The sequence below is a fragment of the Schistocerca gregaria genome, chromosome 1 (assembly GCF_023897955.1).
Source record: "Schistocerca gregaria isolate iqSchGreg1 chromosome 1, iqSchGreg1.2, whole genome shotgun sequence".
In the NCBI taxonomy this organism is placed as follows: Eukaryota; Metazoa; Arthropoda; class Insecta; order Orthoptera; family Acrididae; genus Schistocerca; species Schistocerca gregaria.
Window position 1 is genome coordinate 383,222,365 of NC_064920.1, and position 20,295 is coordinate 383,242,659.

Below are 20,295 nucleotides of genomic sequence, written 5' to 3' on the forward strand. Positions count from 1 at the left end.
CTATAGTAAAAGCAATTTGGTATTATTTATTTTCTACATTATCATTGTCATATCTTTTGGCATGTTCCACTGGGACATATAAGTATGAGGCATGTTGAGAAATTAAGTGTATTATATTTTTATTTTTTGAAACAAGTATTTTTGAAAAAATACGAGATAAGTGTCTCATAATATCATTGTGCATTGATGGTTCCCCTCCTGAGGAAAAAAATTCGACCAAAATGATGCCTTTTTGGTCACAAGACACTGAGGTCATGATTGTTTTGTCTGAAACTGTGGTTCTGAATTTTTTGGCAGATGGGGAATTCATGTGAAACCACTGTGTTTTTGTCTCAGGAATGTAGCAAACCACCCATGCTTCATCTCTGGTCACAATAGAGCTCAGAAAATCCTTATCTTCCAACTGAAGTTGCTCAAGAAACTTGCAGGTGCCATTGACCTGATTTTTCTTGTGCTGCTCAGTTAGTTGTTTTGGGACCCATCTTGCATATGGTTTGTTTGTGTGTCTTGCAGAAGAGATTTCCTTAGAGTTGTGGAAACATATCAGGAATTTCACCCACTGATGATTGGCAGTCTTCACGAACACTTCCTCAATTTTGTGCACCCACTCATCAGTGGAGGCATCCATTGGCAGAGAAAATTTTTGCCTGATTTCTCCATTTTTAAAAAGCTATTTCAGTATGTTTTTTGCTATTTTTATATCTTTTTGTCGATAATTTCCCTAAATTTTATTTCCTCTTTTCAGCAATAAAAGCTAAAGCAAAAATCATTGCTAGCATATTTGCAGCATCTTTTATTTTTACATAAATTCAAGAAGCATGAAAATTATACATCTGATGAAAACATAAATCAAGCATGAATGTTTGGAAAACATGTATCTTGTCACTTAAGTTAGTAGGGCGTAGCCTATGTACATAATCCACAAATCAGTCTGAAAAAGACATTGATACCATGACTTCCATATTACTGGAGGTTAGAGCTGTTCTCCTGTCAGACATTGTATTACAATATGTTGAAAATGTCTTCTATCGACACTACTCCCTGCAATCTGCTAAGCCATCACTGCAGCTTCCACAAGATGCTTGTACTTTGATGCAGAGACATCTACATCTTGTTTTCCCTACAAGAACTAGCAACCAAATCCCTAAAGTTCTTGTAGAACAGGCATTTGCTTCTTTAGCTGAGAGACTTTAACACTGTCTGGATCACCTTCCATTATGTTTCTAGGATCAGGGACAATATGATAGAAGAAATAACAATCTCTTCTATGTCACACTCCATTAAGTGGTTCAATTTTACCAGACTTGCTCTACCTACAGCTTGAGACAGAGATGTTAAATGTGCTTTCAATTGCTTTGGCAGTTTATGAAGTTTATCTGAGGATGTCTCACGGAGGAGGAGGTAGTTAGTTGCATCCTCTGTTCATTTAAAGCTCTTTGGAAGGTGACTAAGCTTAGATTGTGGAACATAAATTAATGGTACCCTGGAGCTCTATAATGCCATCTTCAAATTGAAAAATTCTGAGCATTGGCCAGCAAGAAAATAGCTAAGCACTGTTTTTACTTCATTAGAGGTTGAGGCTTTAAATTAGCTCACAACAACACTCTCATCTTCAACAGTTTTGACAAATTCTATTATGGTGAAACCCCACTTTTACACTTTTCAAGGGACTTCAAAAAAGATGCAGGAAAATGTAAAATGTGGGAAAACCGTAAAAGTTATGTATAGGATACCTCCTTGCGTTTTCCCACTTAATGTATGATATCTGTACATAACAGTCATCAAAGGCTTATCAGGGTTTGTTTATTATATAATAAAGCTTTATTATCTAATAAAAACCACTGATGTAATCGGAATTAATAACTTTCTGGGAAGTAGTAACATTTGACTCAATCTCATATAACATAATCGATGTTTTTGAAAGCCTGCAACTGTCATTCATTATATAAATAATGAAATAATGCACTAATACAAGAGAAGTAAAGTTGCTACTCACCATATAATGGAGATGCTGAGCCACAATAGGCGCAATAAAACACACAAACATAGCTTTCAGCCATTAAGGCCTTTGTCAGCAGTAGACACACACACACACACACACACACACACACACACACACACACACCTGCAGTCTCAGAGAGCTGAAACAATACTGCAAGCAGAAGCACTAGTGGATAATGCGAGTGGCGACTGGGTTGGGGTAAGGAGGAGGCTGGGGCGGGTAGGGGGTGGGATACTATGGTAGGAGTGGCAGACAGTGAAGTGTTGCAGTTTAGACGTAGGGTAGGAGAGAAGGTGCGGTGGGGGGAGGGGGTAAGTAGCGGAAAGGAGAGTAATAAAAATAATAATAAAAATAAAAGAAATTAAAAGACTGGTTGTGGTGGTCGAAATGATGGCTGTATAGTACTGGAATGGGAACAGGGAGGGTGCTGGATGGGTGAGGACAGTGACTAACGAAGGTTGAGGACAGGAGGGTTATGGGAACATAGGATGTATTGCAGGGAAAGCTCCCACCTGCGCAATTCAGAAATGCTGGTGGTGGTGGGAAGGATCCAAATGGCACAGGCTGTGAAGCAGTCATTGAGATGAGGGGTATCGTGTGGCAGTGTGTTCCGCTAGAGGGTGGTCCACTTGTTTTTTGGCCACAGTTTGTCAGTGGCCGTTCATGCAGACAGACAGCTTGTTGGTTGTCATGCCTACATAGAATGCAGCACAGTGGTTGCAGCTTAGCATGTAGATCACATGATTGGTTTCATAGGTAGCCCTGCCTCTGATGTGATAGGTAATGTTAGTGACCGGTTGGAGTATGTGGTGGCAGGAGGATGTATGGGACAGGTTTTGCATCTAGGTCAACTACAGGGCTATGGGCCATGAGGTAAGGGATTCGGAGCAGGGGTTGTGTAAAGGTGGACGAATATATTGTGTAGGTTTGGTGGACAGCGGAATACTGCAGTAGGAAGGGTGGAAAGGATAGTGGGTAGGACATTTCTCATTTCAGGGCACGACGAGAGCTAATCAAAACCCTGGTGGAGAATGTAATTCAGTTGCTCCAGTCCCAGATGGTACTGAGTTACGAGGGGAATACTCCTCTGTGGCTGGACTGTTGGACTTTGGGAGGTGGTGGGAGACTGGAAAGATAAGGCACGGGAGATGTGTTTTTGTACAAGGATGGGAGAATAATTATGGTCAGGGAAGGCTCCAGTGAGACCCTTGGTAAATTTAGAGAGGGACTGCTCGTCACTGCATATGCGATGACCACGTATGGCTAGACTGTATGGAAGGGACTTCTTGGTATGAAACGGGTGGGAGCTGTCAAAGTGGAGGTATTGCTGGTGGTTAGTATGTTTGATATGGATGGAGGTACTGATGTAGCCATCTCTGAGGTGGAGGTCAACACCTAGGAAGGTGGCTTGTTGGGTTGAGTAGGACCAGGTGAACCAAATGGGGGAGAAGTTGTTGAGGTTCTGGAGGAATGTGAATAAGGTGTTCTCACCTTCAATCCAGGTAGCAAAGATTTCATCAATGAATTTGAACCAGGTGAGCAGTTTATGATTCTGGGTTTTTAGGAAGGATTCCTCTAGATGGCCCATGGAATGGTTAGCATAGGATGGTGCCTTGTGGAAGCCCATAGTTGTACTGCAGATTTATTTGTAGGTAATGCCTTGAAAGGAGAAGTAATTGTGGGTGAGGATATTGTTGGTCATGGAGACTAGGAAAGAGGTTGTTGGTTTGGAATCCATAGGGCATCTGGAAAGGTAGTGTTCGATAGCAATAAGGCCATGGCCATTAGGAATCTTAGTGTACAGGGAGGTGGCATCAATAGTGACGAGCAGGGCACTGTGTTGTAAAGGGAGAGGACATGCAGAGTGTCAGCCAAGGAAATGGTTGGTATCTTTTATATAGGAGGATAGGTTCCTGGTAATAGGTTGGAGGTGTTGGTCTACAAGAGCAGAGTCTCTCAGTGGGGGCACAATAAGCGGCCACAATGGGGCGTCCTGTGTGGTTGGGTTTATGGACTTTAGGAATCATGTAGAAGGTCGGAGTACGGGGAGTGGTAGGGGTAAGTAGAGAGGTGGACTCTGGGGGGAGGTTTTGGGATGGGCCTAAGGATTTGAGTAGTCACTGGAGATCCTGCTGGAATGGGATCACTGTGGCATTGTTCGTAGGGCGAAGTATCTGACAGCTGATGGAGTCCTTCTGCCATTTAATCCCAGTGGTTCAAAACTACGGTGGTGGAGCCTTTGTCTGCAGGAAGGATTATAAGATCGGGATCAGTTTTTAGATGGTGGACTTCAGTTCTTTCTGCGGATGTAAGGTTGGTATGCATGTTGAGGGATTTGGGGAATGATGGTGAGGCAAGGTTCAGGGATAAGAAATTCTGGAAAGTTAACAGGGGGTGGTTTGGAGGCAGTGGGGGTACATCATGGTTGGATGGAGGAGTGAACTGAGTTAGGCAAGGTTCAATGTTGGTCCTTGGTTGAGTCTGATTGGTCGGTTTGGTGGCGAAAAAGTGTTTCCACTGTAGGGACCAGGAGAAGGTGTGAAGGTCTTTGACTAGTTCTGCATGGTTGAATTTGGGAGTGGGTCAAAAGGTGAGGCCTTTGGAAAGGACTGATATTTCTGTGGGACTAAGGCTTCTGGGGGAAAGGTTCATGACTGTGTTGCGAGTCTGTTTGGGATTTGAGTTCTGTGTGGTGGTAGGACGGAGATTCGGAGGGTGGGATAAGTGTAGTAGGTCTGCGAGACAAGGTTTGTCAGCTATGAGGGGGCATGGGGGAGGTCTGGAGGTTGTTGTGGAAGTGGTGGACATTGGTACTCCGAGGCGGGAGTAGGAAGTGAGCAGGATGGAGAGCTTTTGGAGGTGACATTGTGCTTGTTGCTCAAGTCCTTGCAGGGCAAGAGTTTCAATGTGTCTTATGGGTTCCAGGAATCTGGGATTACATAGCACGAGAATTTTGCGGATGGAGAGAAGATACTGCAAGGAGGATTGGGCTTGGTTGATATGGTTGGTGAGGGTTAAGGATTGGCACAGGTGGAGGTCATTGTGGAAGGAGGGGTGGCAACCAGAGATGGATATTTTGATGGTAAGGCCATTAGGGGGGATTTCATGAGCCAAGGAACCACACAGGAAAAGAATGTGGGACTGGGATCTGGCTAGGGATAAGGAAACTTTACTGTATTGATGCAGACGGAAGGAGCAAGGATCCATGGTGGTGCAAAAATGTGAAAAAATATGTAAGAAAGTAGAAATACGTCCGAAAAATTACCCAAAACTACACCCAGAAACGTGTGAAAAGTGCAAAATGGATGCACAGGGGGAAAAAGAGATAAAATCTGAGGAAGATGACGATAGTGGAAGGCAAAAAACGCACTAAATTGGCGAGAAGTCACAAAGGTTAAAGTAGAGACTAATTAATCATTAATAAATATAGGTATATTACTGTGGGTACCAGGTTTGAAGGTTGATAAGCGTAGAGAAGGGGGACGGCAAATGTGGCTGGATCAGGTGGATTTAGTGGTTGCAATCAGGGATAGAATGGAGAAAGTGGGAGGGGGGGGGGGGGGGGGAGGGATTCATAGTTAGAAATGTAAGATCATGTGGCACGGGAAAAGTGCGGGAGATAACACGCAAAAATACTGGAACTGACACAGGGAGCATGATCAGTTTGAAGGTATAGGCTTAATTATATTGGGGAGAGTAATGTCGGACATAAGATGCTAGACCAACAATCAGCGTGTTCTTGATGCTGACTGTTGTACGCGACTGAGTCCATTGATACAGTGTGGCTCATAAGTAGTGCGTCCAGTGCAGTTCGTAAGGCAATAACAGAAACACAGGAAAGAAAAGAAAGAAGGATGGAATTGAGTATAGCGACGCAAAAGAAAGTAGTTACAAAGGAAAACAGCACAGGGTTAGGATTGAAGAAAAGCCATCAGGGAAAAATCAAACAATGGAAAATCCAGGATGGAATGTAACAATACGAGAGAAGGAAAGATGCTACTCACATTGTAGCGGAGATGTTGAGCCACGATAGGCACAGTAAAGAGATTCACACAAACATAGCTTTCGGCCATTAAGGCCTTTGTCAGCAGTAGACACACATACACACCTATTACCCGGAACCTATCCTCCTATATAAAACATGCCAACCATTTCCTTGATCAACTCTCCACAGTTCCTCTCCCTTTACCACACTATTGATGCCACCTCCCTGCACACTAACATTCCTAATGCCCATGGCCTTACTGCTACCGAATGCTACCTTTCCAGATGCCCTATGGATTCCAAACCAACAACTTCCTTCGTAGTCTCCATGACCAACTATATTCTCACCCACAGTTACTTCTCCTTTGAAGGCATTGCCTACAAATAAATCCGCAGTACGGCTATGGGCACCTGCATGGCACCATTCCATGGGCCATCTATAGGAATCCTTCCTAAAAACCCAGAATCCTAAACCGCTCACCTGGTTCAGATTCACCTGGTCCTACTCAACCCAACAAGCCACCTACCTAGATGTTGACCTCCACCTCAGAGATGGCTACTTCAGTACCTCCATGCATATCAAACCGACTAACCACCAGCAATACCTCCACTTCGACAGCTGCCTCCCATTTCATACCAAGAAGTCCCTTCCGTACAGCCTAGCCACTCATGGTCATCCCATATGCAGTGATGAGCAGTCACTTTCTAAATATACTGAGGGTCTCACTGAAGCCTTCACTGACCATAATTATTCTCCCATCCTTGAACAAAAACAAATCTCCTGTGCCGTATCTTTCCTGTCGCCCACCACCTCCCAAAGTCCCACAGTCCAGCCACAGAGGAGCATTCCCCTCATAAGTCAGTACCATCTGGGACTGGAGCAACTGAATTACATTCTCCACCAGGATTTTGATTAGCTCTCGTCATGCCCTGAAATGAGAAATATCCTACCCACTATCCTTCCACCCCGCCTACCGTGGTATTCCACTGTCCACCGAACCTACACAATATACTCGTCCATCTTTACACAACCCCTGCTCCGAATCCCTTACCTCATGGCTCATACCCCTGTAGTTGATCTAGATGCAAGACCTGTCCCATACATCCTCCTGCCAGCAACTACTCCAGTCCGGTCACTAACATTACCTGTCACATCAAAGGCAGGGCTACCTGTGAAACCAATCATGTGATCTATAAGCTAAATTGCAACTACTGTGCTGCATTCTATGTAGGCATGACAACCAACAAGCTGTCTGCCTGCATGAACGGCCACTGACAAACTGTGGCCAAAAAAGTGGACGACCTTGTAGCTGAACACGCTGCCGAACATGATACCCCCCCATCTCAATGACTGCTTTACAGCCTGTGCCATATGGATCCTTCTCACCACCACCAGCTTTTCTGAATTGCGCAGGTGGGAACTTTTCCTGCAATACATCCTATGTTCCCATAACCCTCCTGTCCTCAACCTTCGTTAGTCACTGTCCTCACCGATCCAGCCCCCTCCCTGTTCCCATTCCAGTACTACACAGCCGTCATTTTGACCACCACAACCAGTCTTTTAATTTCTTTTGTTTTTATTTCTCTCCTTTCCACTACTTACCACCTCCCCCCCTCCGCACCTTCTCTCCTACCCTACGTCTAAACTGCAACACTTCACTGTCCGCCACTTCTACCATACTATCCCTCTCCCCCTCCCCCACCCCAACCTCCTCCTTACCCCCACCCAGTCGCTACTCCCATCATCCACTAGTGCTTCTGCTTGTAGTGTAGTTTCAGCTCTCTGAGACTCACTTGCGTGTGTGTGTGTGTGTGTGTGTGTGTGTGTGTGTGTGTGTGTGTGTGTGTGTGTGTGTGTGTATGTATGTGTGTGTACTGCTGACAAAGGCCACAAAGGCCTTAATGACCGAAAGCTATGTTTTGTATGAATCTTGTGCTTATTGCGGCTCAGTATCTCCACTATATGGTGAGTAGCAACTTTCTTTCTCTCGTATTGTTACATTCCATCCTGGATTTTCCATTGTTTGAAATACTGCACTAGTTGCATATTTTTTCATGCTTAACATGACGCATATTGAGAAGTTTTTTCTTGATGTCAAGTGTAAATGTGTACATAAGTATTGCGTGTGGTGCTTGAATATGTGTTATTCTGCATCTCTTGCACTGTAGTTGTCTTTTTGAGGTTATCAGGTACTGCGCCTTCTAAGTTATGTAGAAATTCACACACATACAAGCTATTACTCATATTGTTTGTTTGTGTTACATCACAAAAATACACATGTAAATGCTGCTCATGACAATGAGAATAAATTGTCAAAACATATTTTGCTCAGCATGAAAAAGATACATAACCGGAGCTGTGTTTCAACTAAAAACATTTGAGCAATGTAAAGTGAATGACAGCATCAACTAATGCTCCAAGTGGCCAAATGTCGAAAAATGCTAATTATGATTCAACAAAAGTGTCACTATGATCACAACAATCACGAAATTGCATTTGCACAGTACAGACAGTTTAGAAATGGTTGTTATTGGTTATAATATCTTGATTTGAACGAACCTAATTACTCCCATCAGCCATCACACCAAGTAGAACTTGGCAGTGGTGGGAAATATGGCACGAGTTGTTCCACCTTTAACATATTTACTGGTTCAAATCCGCTGAGTAGAGTGCCCTGGTGTAAAGAAACTTAACCATGTGCTATTTGTAAACACTACTGGATGTCCAACGTCATGCCAGCATCAGTTTTTCTCCATAAACATTTTTTCGTAATGCATAAATAACGGGAGAATCATAAGTATGTTGACACAAAACTGGGTACAAATTAACATTGTCGGCACAGGAAGTTTGATGGTAATGATAGAAAATGTCATAAATGGCGGGGAAACATTAATTCTGGGAATTTAAAAGCAGGGTTATATTGTATGTCATTGAGAAATTTTCCAAGACACTCAACACTTTTAAACCATGAATCTCATCTGCGTATGGAAGGAATAGGGAAAAATTTAGCTCCTGTGGATTCACCTACATATTTCTGATATGAGAATTGAATGTATGCATGCTTTCTCTTCTGGATATTATGGAAGATGTTTATATGAGCCTAATACCATGTATGTACTAAACCTTCTGAAACTAAAACCCTAATTGTGTTAATATACTTGCCCATATAACAATCTGAATCTGAAGTTATAGAAACTACAGTTTGGTAGTGAATTTCAAGTTTCTGAATTGCACCCATAATTGCTTGTGAACCCTCTGTACCATTTGCAATAACTGTCACTCCCCCACCAAACAAATTCTAAATTGTACCATGAACATACGCTACCCTTTTCTGCCTGTCATATCACCACAAAGAACTGATACTCTCTCATCTTTCACAGCTTCTTTTTATCTTTCCTCCTCCTCTTTGATGATGTGAGGTGCAGAAACTTCCTGCAGTCTTCCAGCTGAGGGCAAGTCTCCAGCACCTTCAAATTTCAATAGATCTGATATTAGAGAACTATGTAACACTGTTTAAGGATTTAAATTATTAATTTCCTTGTCTTTGAAGCCTAATTGTCAGTGGACAAGAAAAGTAGCATGACCATATAGTTCCTAATTTTCCATGTAATACTGAAATCAGATCTTAAAATGTTCCTGTGGATGTTCAGTCATCATTTGTGCTGCATGTATTGTGCCTGCGATTACATTTGCATTCAATGGTTTCAGCTCACCAGTCTTCATCTTTTTCCATGTCTAATAGCAGAGTAATAATTAACATACTGTGTATGCGAAGTATATTCAGTTCGATTCCAAAAACCACGTAAATGTATTAAGGGATACGATGAAGTAATGTGGATAATTCTTCAATTGTGGGGCTTTTGACAACCAACACAGTGACTGTGCAGCATTTGTGCTTCATTGCAGCTGACTCATCGACATGTAAATAGAGGGTTGTCATCATCGATACATCATGCCAAAACTTCATGCTGTGAACATTATAAAATCCTGATGCATGGCAGTTTGGTTAGGTTGTGTAGATCATTCTGTTTCCACATTTTAAAAATCTTGACACATGACGGTTGGTAACACAGAAAAGCTTGAATTTTGATGATTCACCACGTCTGTGTCTTGTTCTTGCTGTGAAAGTAAGAATAGTTTTTGGGGCAGAATTGTGGATTATAGCAAGTATGATGGAATTATCTTCCTTCCCAGTAATATTTCTTTACATAAAACCATGTGTGTCTATTTTTAATAACACTAGGGAAATTGATGCTCTGAAGCCTCACAATCAAACTGTCACCATTATAAGTCAAACTCTTATTTACTCCCCTCCATATTACACAAATGTAATATGTATTGGTTCATCCACACTCTCAGCTTTGGCTAATCAACATTTCCAGTGAAATATTGATCTCGGTGAAAGCTCAAGTTGTTTTTTAAAATGATCTCTTTGGTTGGTTTTCACTCGTTTTGCCACTGCAATGATATCTGTGAGAAAAACTTATCTTTTGACACCTGTCATCTTTAGTGCCTCCTCCTTTTTCTTCTTATGGGAAGAATTGTTGTATGTTTTAGGCATGTGTCCTTTCTCTGGCACTCATTTCACTCATTGTGGTATTTGCACATAAGTATCTATCTAGTTTTCTCAAACACATGAAGTCCTTCTCATGGAAATTCTTTTTCTTGATCAATAACTATCACTATCATTTTAACAAATTGCAGCACAAAAACAAATTAGAAAATGTAAGACTGACTGCACAGGTGCTCAGCAAAAATTTTCAACATGCGGTACACCAGCAGATCAAAGAATGTGCCGGACATTGTTGAATGTCATATTTCCCTGCACAGGAAATTAAGTTAACAATACTTGATGTAATAAAAGAAATTGATATATGTCGAGGTGGTGTAGAATTGATTGTCACTGATATTTTGATTTCATTGCCAAAACTTGAATTGAATTTCTGCTGTTAACTTCAAATGGTGTGATTGCACACAATTTCATAGACTACTTCATGATTTTGCTTAAAGGTAAATAGTTTGGTGTTTTGAGAAAAACTAGTAAGATTTCATAAAAATTTCTTGATTTTGTGCTTCACGGGAAACAAGTACCTCTACTCATGAGTCAAAATCAAAAGTCTGCCTCAGCTCTGTTCGCCACGGACATTTGTTCTGGCTCCCCTAAACTCTGTACACCACTTAAACATATCTCGTTCTGGTAATAACACCTTCACTGTAAGCTATTTTTGGTGCAAAAATTTCAGTATGTGTTATGCTGATACAAATGCTGCATATTTAGCAATTATATACAACCGATCGCTCACAGAAAGTTTTGTACCTAAAGGATGGAAAATTGCTCAAGTAACACCAATTCCTAAAAAAGGGATTAGGAGTGATCCACTGAATTACAGCCCCATATCACTAATATCAGTTTGCTTTAGGGTTTTAGAACATATACTGTGTTTGAACATTATGAGTTACCTTGAAGAAAACGATTTATTGACACATAGTTAGCATGGATTCAGAAAACATTGTTATTGTGAAACACAACTAGCTCTTTATACTCATGACGTAATGAGTGCTATTGACAGGGAATGTCAAATTGATTCCATATTTTTAGATTTACAGAAGGCTTTCAACACCGTTCCTCAAAAGCATCTTCTAACTGAACTGCGTGCCTATGGAATATCACCTCAGTTGTGCGAATGGATTCGTGATTTCCTGTCAGAAAGGCCACAGTTCATAGTAATAGACAGAAAGTCATCGAGTAACACAGAAGTAATATCATGTGCTCCCCAAGGAAGTTTTATAGGCCATCTATTGTTCCTGATCTCTATTAAAGACATAGGAGACAATCTGAGTAGCCCTATTAGCTTGTTTGCAAATGATACTGTCACTTACTGTCTTGTAAAGTCATCAGATGATCAAAACAACTTGCAAAATGATTTAGATAAGATATCTGTATGGTGCGAAAAGTGGCAGTTGACCCTGAATAAAGAAAAGTGTGAAGTTATCCACTTTAGTACTAACCCTTTTTTCCATCAGTCCCTATACCAGTTCCAAAATGAACAATCCATTGCCCTCACCCACCTAATCCTTCACCTACACATCAACTCAGCCAATGAACACACCCGTCAACTCCTATCCTTAATAAAAGTCCTCAATCTTTCCTCTCCCACATCCACACTGGCTGTTCAGAGCATCCTCCTACAGGCCAACCGCAAACTAGAACAGCATGCCACCCTCCACCTCAAAAACTATCCAATCTCCTGGTTTCCCACCTCCGGAAAGGCAACTCACCCACCCTTCACAACCTTCCCAGCAAACATCAACCTCCTCTCATTGCACACAAACCCAGTCTCTCCCATCTACTCAATCTCCCACTTCCAGCTCCACTCCCTCCAAAACCTCAAAATTCCAATCAACACAATCTGGAACCACATCACCCTAACTCAGTAGTTAACCTTTCCTCCAAACCTCTCTCCCAATCCGAAACCTCTGTCCTTTCCAAAGGCCTCACCTTCAGCCCCACTCCCAGATTCAACCAAACAGCCCTCATCAAAGATTTACTGTCCTACACTCATACTCTCTGCTGGAAATATCACTTTGCCATGAAGAAAAATGATCCTAATCCTACTCCTAATGATCCAACTCCCCAAGACACTATCCAAATTGAACCCTGCCTGGAACAGTTCCATCCTCCATCACAGCAGGACCCACCTCCTCTTCCTCAAAATCACCCTCTGCAAACCTTCCAGGAATTTCTGACTTCCAGCCTTGCCTCTCAATCCTTCTTAAGAAACGTTAATCCTACTCCCAACATCATCACTGCTGAAGCCCAAGCTATCCATGATCTGAAGGCTGACCGATCCATCATCATTCTTCCGGCGGACAAGGGTTCCATGACCATGGTACTTGATCGTCGAGAGTATGTGGCTGAGGGACTGCATCAGCTTTCAGACAACACTACATACAAAGTTTGCCAAGGTAATCCCATTCCTGATGTCCAGGTGGAGCTTCAAGGAATCCTCAGAACCTTAGGCTCCCTACAAACCCTTTCACCTGACTCCATCAACATCCTGACCCCACCGACACCCCGCACCCCTACCTTCTACCTTCTTCCTAAAATTCACAGACCCAATCATCCTGGCCGTCCCATTGTAGCTGTCTACCAAGCCCCCACAGAATGTATCTCTGCCTACATAGATCAACACCTTCAACCTATTACATGCAGTCTCCCATCCTTCATCAAAGACACCAACCACTTTCTCGAATGCCTGGAATCCTTACCCAATCTGTTACCCCCGGAAACCATCCTTGTACACAAATATTCCGCATGTCCAGGGCCTCGCTGCAATGGAGCACTTCCTTTCACGCCGATCACCTGCCACCCTACCTAAAACCTCTTTCCTCCTTACCTTAGCCAGCTTCATCCTGACCCACAACTTTTTCACTTTTGAAGGCCAGACATACTAACAATTAAAGGGAGCAGCCATGGGTACCAGGATGGCCCCCTCATATGCCAACCTATTTATGGGTCGCTTAGAGGAAGCCTTCTTGGTTACCCAGGCCTGCCAACCCGAAGTTTGGTACAGATTTATTGATGACATCTTCATGATCTGTACTCACAGTGAAGAACTCCAGAATTTCCTCTCCAACCTCAACTCCTTTGGTTCCATCAGATTCACCTGGTCCTACTCCAAATCCCATGCCACTTTCCTTGATGTTGACCTCCATCTGTCCAATGGCCTGCTTCACACATCTGTCCACATCAAACCCACCAACAAGCAACAGTACCTCCATTATGACAGCTGCCACCCATTCCACATCAAACGGTTCCTTCCCTACAGCCTAGGTCTTCGTGGCAAACGAATCTGCTCCAGTCCGGAATCCCTGAACCATTACACCAACAACCTGAAAACAGCTTTCGCATCCCGCAACTACCCTCCCAACCTGGTACAGAAGAAAATAACCAGAGCCACTTCCTCATCCCCTCAAACCCAGAACCTCCCACAGAAGAACCACAAAAGTGCCCCACTTGTGACAGTATACTTTCCGGGACTGGATCAGACTCTGAATGTGGCTCTCCAGCAGGGATACGACTTCCTCAAATCCTGCCCTGAAATGAGATCCATCCTTCATGAAATCCTCCCCACTCCACCAAGAGTGTCTTTCCACCGTCCACCTAACCTTTGTAACCTCTTAGTTCATCCCTATGAAATCCCCAAACCACCTTCCCTACCCTCTGGCTCCTACCCTTGTAACCACCCCCAGTGTAAAACCTGTCCCATGCACCCTCCCACCACCACCTACTCCAGTCCTGTAACCTGGAAAGTGTACACGATCAAAGGCAGAGCCACATGTGAAAGCACCCACGTGATTTACCAACTGACATGCCAACACTGTGAAGCTTTCTATGTGGGAATGACCAGCAACAAATTGTCCATTCGCATGAATGGACACAGGCAGACAGTGTTTGTTGGTAATGAGGATCACCCTGTGGCTAAACATGCCTTGGTGCACGGCCAGCACATCTTGGCACAGTGTTACACCATTCGGGTTATCTGGATACTTCCCACTAACACCAACCTGTCAGAACTCTGGAGATGGGAACTTACCCTTCAGTATATCCTCTCTTCTCGTTATCCGCCAGGCGTCAACCTCCGCTAATTTCAAGTTGCTGCCGCTCATACCTCACCTGTCTTCCAACATCATCTTTGCCTGTGTACTTCCACCTCGACTGACATCTCTGCCCAAACTCTTTGCCTTTACAAATGTCTGCTTGTGTCTGTGTATGTGCGGATAGATATGTGTGTGTGTGCGAGAGTATACCTGTCCTTTTTTCCCCTTAAGGTAAGTCTTTCCGCTCCCGGGATTGGAATGACTCCTTACCCTCTCCCTTAAAACCCACATTCTTTCATCTTTCCGTCTCCTTCCCTCTTTCCTGAAGAAGCAACCGTTGGTTGCGAAAACTTGAATTTTGTGTGTATGTTTGTGTTTGTTTGTGTGTCTATCGACCTGACAGCGCTTTTGTTTGGTAAGTCACATCATCTTTGTTTTTAGATATATTTTAGTACTAAAAGAAATCCACTACATTTCAGTTACACAATAAGTCACACAAATCTTAAGGCTGTAAATTCAACTAAATACTTAGGGATAACAATTACAAATAACCTAAATTGGAATTATCACATAAATAATATTGTGCGTAAAGCAAACCAAAGACCGCAGTTCATTGGTAGAACACCTAGAAGGTGCAATGGGTCAACTAGAGAGACTGCTTACATCATTTTTGTATGCCCTATTCTGGAGTATTGCTGTGCGGTGTGGGATCCGCATCAGGTGGGACTGACGAATGACATCAAAAAAGTTCAAAGAAGGGGAGCTCGTGTATGTACTATTGTGAAATAGAGGAGATAGTGCCACAGACATGACAGGTGAGTTGGAGTGACAATCTGTAAAAGAAAGTCATTGTTTGTGCGATGGGATCTTCTCCTGAAATTTCAATCACCAATTTTCTCCTCCGATTGCGAAAACATTCTGTTGGCATCCACCTACATAGAGAGAAATGATACTCACGATGAAATACAAGAAATCAGGGCTCACACAGAAAAATTTAAATGCTTGTTTTTCCTGCACGCTGTTCGAGAGTGGAACAATGGAGAGATAGCTTGAAGGTGTATTATTGAGCCTTCTGCCAGGCACTTTATTGTGAACAGTAGAGTAATCAAGTAGATGTAGATGTAGATGTAGTTCCATGAGTAGGAAATGGATCACAATAAATGGCCCACACTTGACATGATTTCTTACTGACACCTTTCATATAACTGGATGCTAAATGTGCTTTTACGTACTACTGTGTTCCAATGGTGCACACTCTGGTCAGGGATCTCGCCCTTCAACTACTCATTGTTGCCCACACTCAAAAAAACATAGCCCATTAAGGTCACAGTACACATAATTTCTGAACATTTCTGGTATATCAAGAAGCATCTTTTCAAATATTTTGCAAATGTTGGATATATTTTATTGAATCATCTCTTTAAATGTTTACTACACCCTGCATAAAGGATATTTTAGGAGAACTACGTAGAAAACAGAAAACAGTAGTTTCTATGGCCACATCATGTCATGGTCTTCAGCATGATTTGGAAAGTGTAGATGTAAATGCTCTTGAAATTTGGTGCTACAAAATAATGCTGAAGATTAGATGTGTAGATCACGTAACTAATGAGGAGGTACTGAACAGAATTGAGGAGAAGAGAAATTTGTGGTGTAACCTGACTAGAAGAAGGGATCGCTTCGTAGAACACATTCTGAGACATAAAGGAATCACCAATTTAGTACTGGGGGGGGGGGGGGGGGGGGAGATTCATGAAGGGAGACCAAGAGATGAATACAGTAAGCAGATTCAGAAGGATGTGGCTTGTGGTTTGCAGCAGTTACTCAGAGATGAAGAGACTTGCACAGGATAGAGTAGCATGGAGAACTGCATCAAACCAGTTTTCGGATTGAAAACCACATCAACAACAAATGTAAATAGCTTGATATCCATGTCAAGTACTGGACCAGAAAAAAAAATTGTTAAATTAGCTGGGGCCTAAGTTTGGACATTTGCAGCCATAATACTGCATGAAAGTAACTGTTACTTCACTGTAAAGTTTTGAAAAGTTTTGTTTTTTGACAAGATAACTGCTATAAACTTGAAAATTTAAATTTCAAGCAACATTATAGCATCCACAAATAGAAAGTTTCAGTATTCCTACACACCATTAAAGCTTTGTGCTTAGACACATTGTTATGTGGGATTCAAAACATATAATAATTTAAAGGGTAGGATTATGTTTAACATGGAGCTTGGTCTGGGGAAAAAAGCAAGCTTTCACTTTTCCAGTTAGATGCCAGTTTTGAAATAGTGCAACATTTCTCTTAGTGTCATTTGTTCACACATGTTCTATCCACAACATTTTAAGGCAAGAAGTGCTACTACTCCATGAAATAAACCACTGAGGCCATTTTATAATCTGAAAAGGATACATGTACAAAATAACCAATATAAAACTAATCCAAAAAGCATTTTTTTGGCATTCTGTGAGAGTAGATTCCAAAGAGCACGGAGATTTGTTGATCACATGAACAGTTTCCATTCACAGCTTTTTCTATTAAGAACAGTTCTCCTGTTCATTAAATTTGGAATACTTCATTTTGTGTCAGTCATTTAAATATTTGAGCCCAGTTTTTTTCTACATTGTACATTTTTCTGTACCTTGAACTATAATTAAGTAATATGAGTAAAACTTTTCACCGTTTACTTCTTTTGTAACAAGTATTAGTTCTTCAATATGGATATGCTATATCTCATGCATAATACATTGCTATACCTTAACTGTTTTATAAAAATGACGTTAAGGCTGTCCTGTACTTGACTTCGTGTGGTGCCTCTCTTATTAAATACTGCTGGTATTCCTGAATTTCTGTGCCATAGGTTTCTTTCTCATAAAGGGAATAGGAAATGGTTGGAAGAGATTGCAAGATAGGTAGTGTGGAGGGGTGAGATACTTAACATGAGGAGAAAAGAAGCTCTCAGAGGGAGTAGGAGGTATTTGTATTGTATTTTAGTACACACTGTGTCAACTGTGGGTTAAAAGTTGAAGAGAAAATGAAAGAAGATGAAAAGAAGAATGCAATTAAAGAATGTACAGAAAGAGAATAAGGAAGCGATAGAGAGAGAGAGAGAGAGAGAGAGAGAAGAGAAGAAGATGGTGCAAAAGAGTATCAGGAGGAGGAAGTGCAGAAAAGGTGATTGACTATTGAATTATCATAAATGTTAACCACTTCACATTGAAAAAGTGGTGATGGGTTGTGGAGAAGAGATGGTGGTCTGGGAATTTCATTCAGTTTGATAAAGATGTTGATGAGGTTAGAAGGTCAACTGAAGGCAATGATAGTTGCTATAGACAAGATGTCAGGGAGAGATTGTCTCATTTAAGGGCTTGGTTTGGGGATGTTACAGCCCCATCCGAGTAATCTACTGAAGCTTTTAGATGATGAGTGGTAGTGGATATTATTTGTATTATTTGTGGAGTAAACTCACGGACGTTTTGTAGAAACCTCTTCAAAGAACTGGGTATACTAACTACTGCCTGTCAGTATATCCACTCCTTAACGAAATTTGTCCTAAATAATATATCTCTTTTTCCAACAAACAGCTCAGTTCATACATACAATACCAGAAACAAAAATGATCTGCACAAGGACTTAAAAGCACTTACTTTAGTTCAAAAAGGGGTCCACTACTCGGGAACACTCATCTTCAATAACTTGCCAGCAAACATAAAAAATTTAGTTACAAATAAAGATCAGTTTAAAAGGAGCCTGAAAGACTTACTGGTGGCCAACTCCTACTCCATTTATGAATTTTTTAATAGAAACAAATGATGTGTTGTATATATTTATACTATTAGTATTGTTAATTCAGCTTAAAAAAAAAAAAAAGTGACATGTTCCACATCCACGAGGATCTCCTTAACACGGATCTATGGAATGAAAAACTAATCTAATCTAGTCTAATCACAATTATTGCAGATACCTCAGCTGTAGGGATGGCTCCATAATACATGAAATATGTGGCAATTGTGGAAGTGGAGATGGGGATGGTTGTTGGATGTTGCCCAGAGTTAAATGCCACAGTTTATGCTCAAAGTTTAATGCTGCCGTAAGATGGAAATTAACATAGAAGAAAACTGCTTGGGGTTCAGAGAAGAACTAGGTGAAATGTGGTTGGGAAAGGGAGTTAATCTGTTGTGTAAATATGAGTTCTGACCACGAACATATGGGGGTTTTGCAATAATGTGTGTGAAATAATGTAAAACTTTTCATTCATTTTCTTATTTTTAAAGATAAAGTATTTATATTTCATTTTGAATGTAAGTTGTCTCCTGGGTAGAGCATTATAGAGGTTTGTCATATTTCATAGGGAGGAAGGAAAAGGTTGTCGTAACATCAAGTGAAGAGAAGTATTTCTCAAAGTGGAGAACTGCTTCAGAGAGAGGGGGGGGGGGGGGGGATTATGACAAGGCTAGGCCCAATCCTTTTTCTTTTTTACATAAATAAGTTACCCATAAACATAGATGAAATCTATCAAATCAGCCTTGATTGAAAATAAAAAAATGCGGAGTGTCATAAGAACTCCAGAAAACCTAGAGATCTGGTTCCATCAGAATGGCCTGAAAATAAATATTTCAAAAGCACAGATGATGCAGTTTAAGACAAAATAGACTGAAATAAATGGTATTCAAATCATGCACAGAAGTGTGGAACCAATCAAAGCAGAACATGTACAATTCTCAGGAATGCTGCTCGACTGAAACTCGTCATGACCCACACACATAGACTGTCTAAAAAATAAACTAAACAGCATGGCATTTGCTATGTACGTTTTAGGCAATGCTCCTGGCATAGACACAAAAAATAGTGTACCATTGTTAGTTTGAAGCATTGCACATACCTGGAAATATATGGGAATAAAAATATGCAGGAAGCTGAAAAACATAAATTTTTGAAAGATTGAAACTCAGTCAATAAAAATAAATTATGTACCAATCTGGTACAGAAATGCTATTACTCTGTTGGTGAATATTTTAATGTGGTCTGACTATATGAGCAGGATAAACAAGATATATATCTCCACATATTTTGCAGGTATAATAAATGTTGTATTCTTTATATTATCCATTATAATTAGAAACTAAGAAGTCTCCTATACACTGAATCAATGATATAACATCTATGTTATGAGAAAATAAAATTCAGATTCTGATCCTACTTAACAAACCAAATGATGTGAAAACTGGACATTATGCAATTAAAAAAAATGTATTTAACTTTGGAGTAAGAGAGCCAGTCACTAAATACAACATACAAACAGTATATCTCAGAAAGAACTCAAGAGCAACTCATGAAATAGGTATGCTGTTTGTTGTGCCCAGTAATTTCTAAGTCAGACTTAAAGGCAGTGTTAAATAGCAGATGGGCACACTTGAAAGCAGCCTTTTGGATGTTATTAAACTATTGGACCAAGTCCTTCATCAGATGTAAACTCACCCCCCCCCCCCCCCCCTGCCCCCATTACACATACACGCACAACACTCTAGGCACTGAGGCCTGACTGAGTGATGTGATGATCATGGCTGGGACAGGTAGTGAGGCTGAGGCTGCAGAAGAGGTGTGAGGTTGAGGGAGGGATAGATAGTGAGGTAGGGTTGGGGGGCTGTGCTGAACCTAGAAGCCTACCATCCTGGCCTGCCTTGTAACAGCACACTTCTACAGG

General features: G+C 41.4%; 1 protein-coding gene across 2 annotated transcripts in view; it reads left to right on the plus strand.

Moving 5' to 3' along the window:
* LOC126348303 (ribosome-releasing factor 2, mitochondrial) overlaps window positions 1-20,295 on the plus strand; it is a 193,845-nt gene that overhangs the window by 90,340 nt on the left and 83,210 nt on the right. The window lies entirely within an intron of this gene.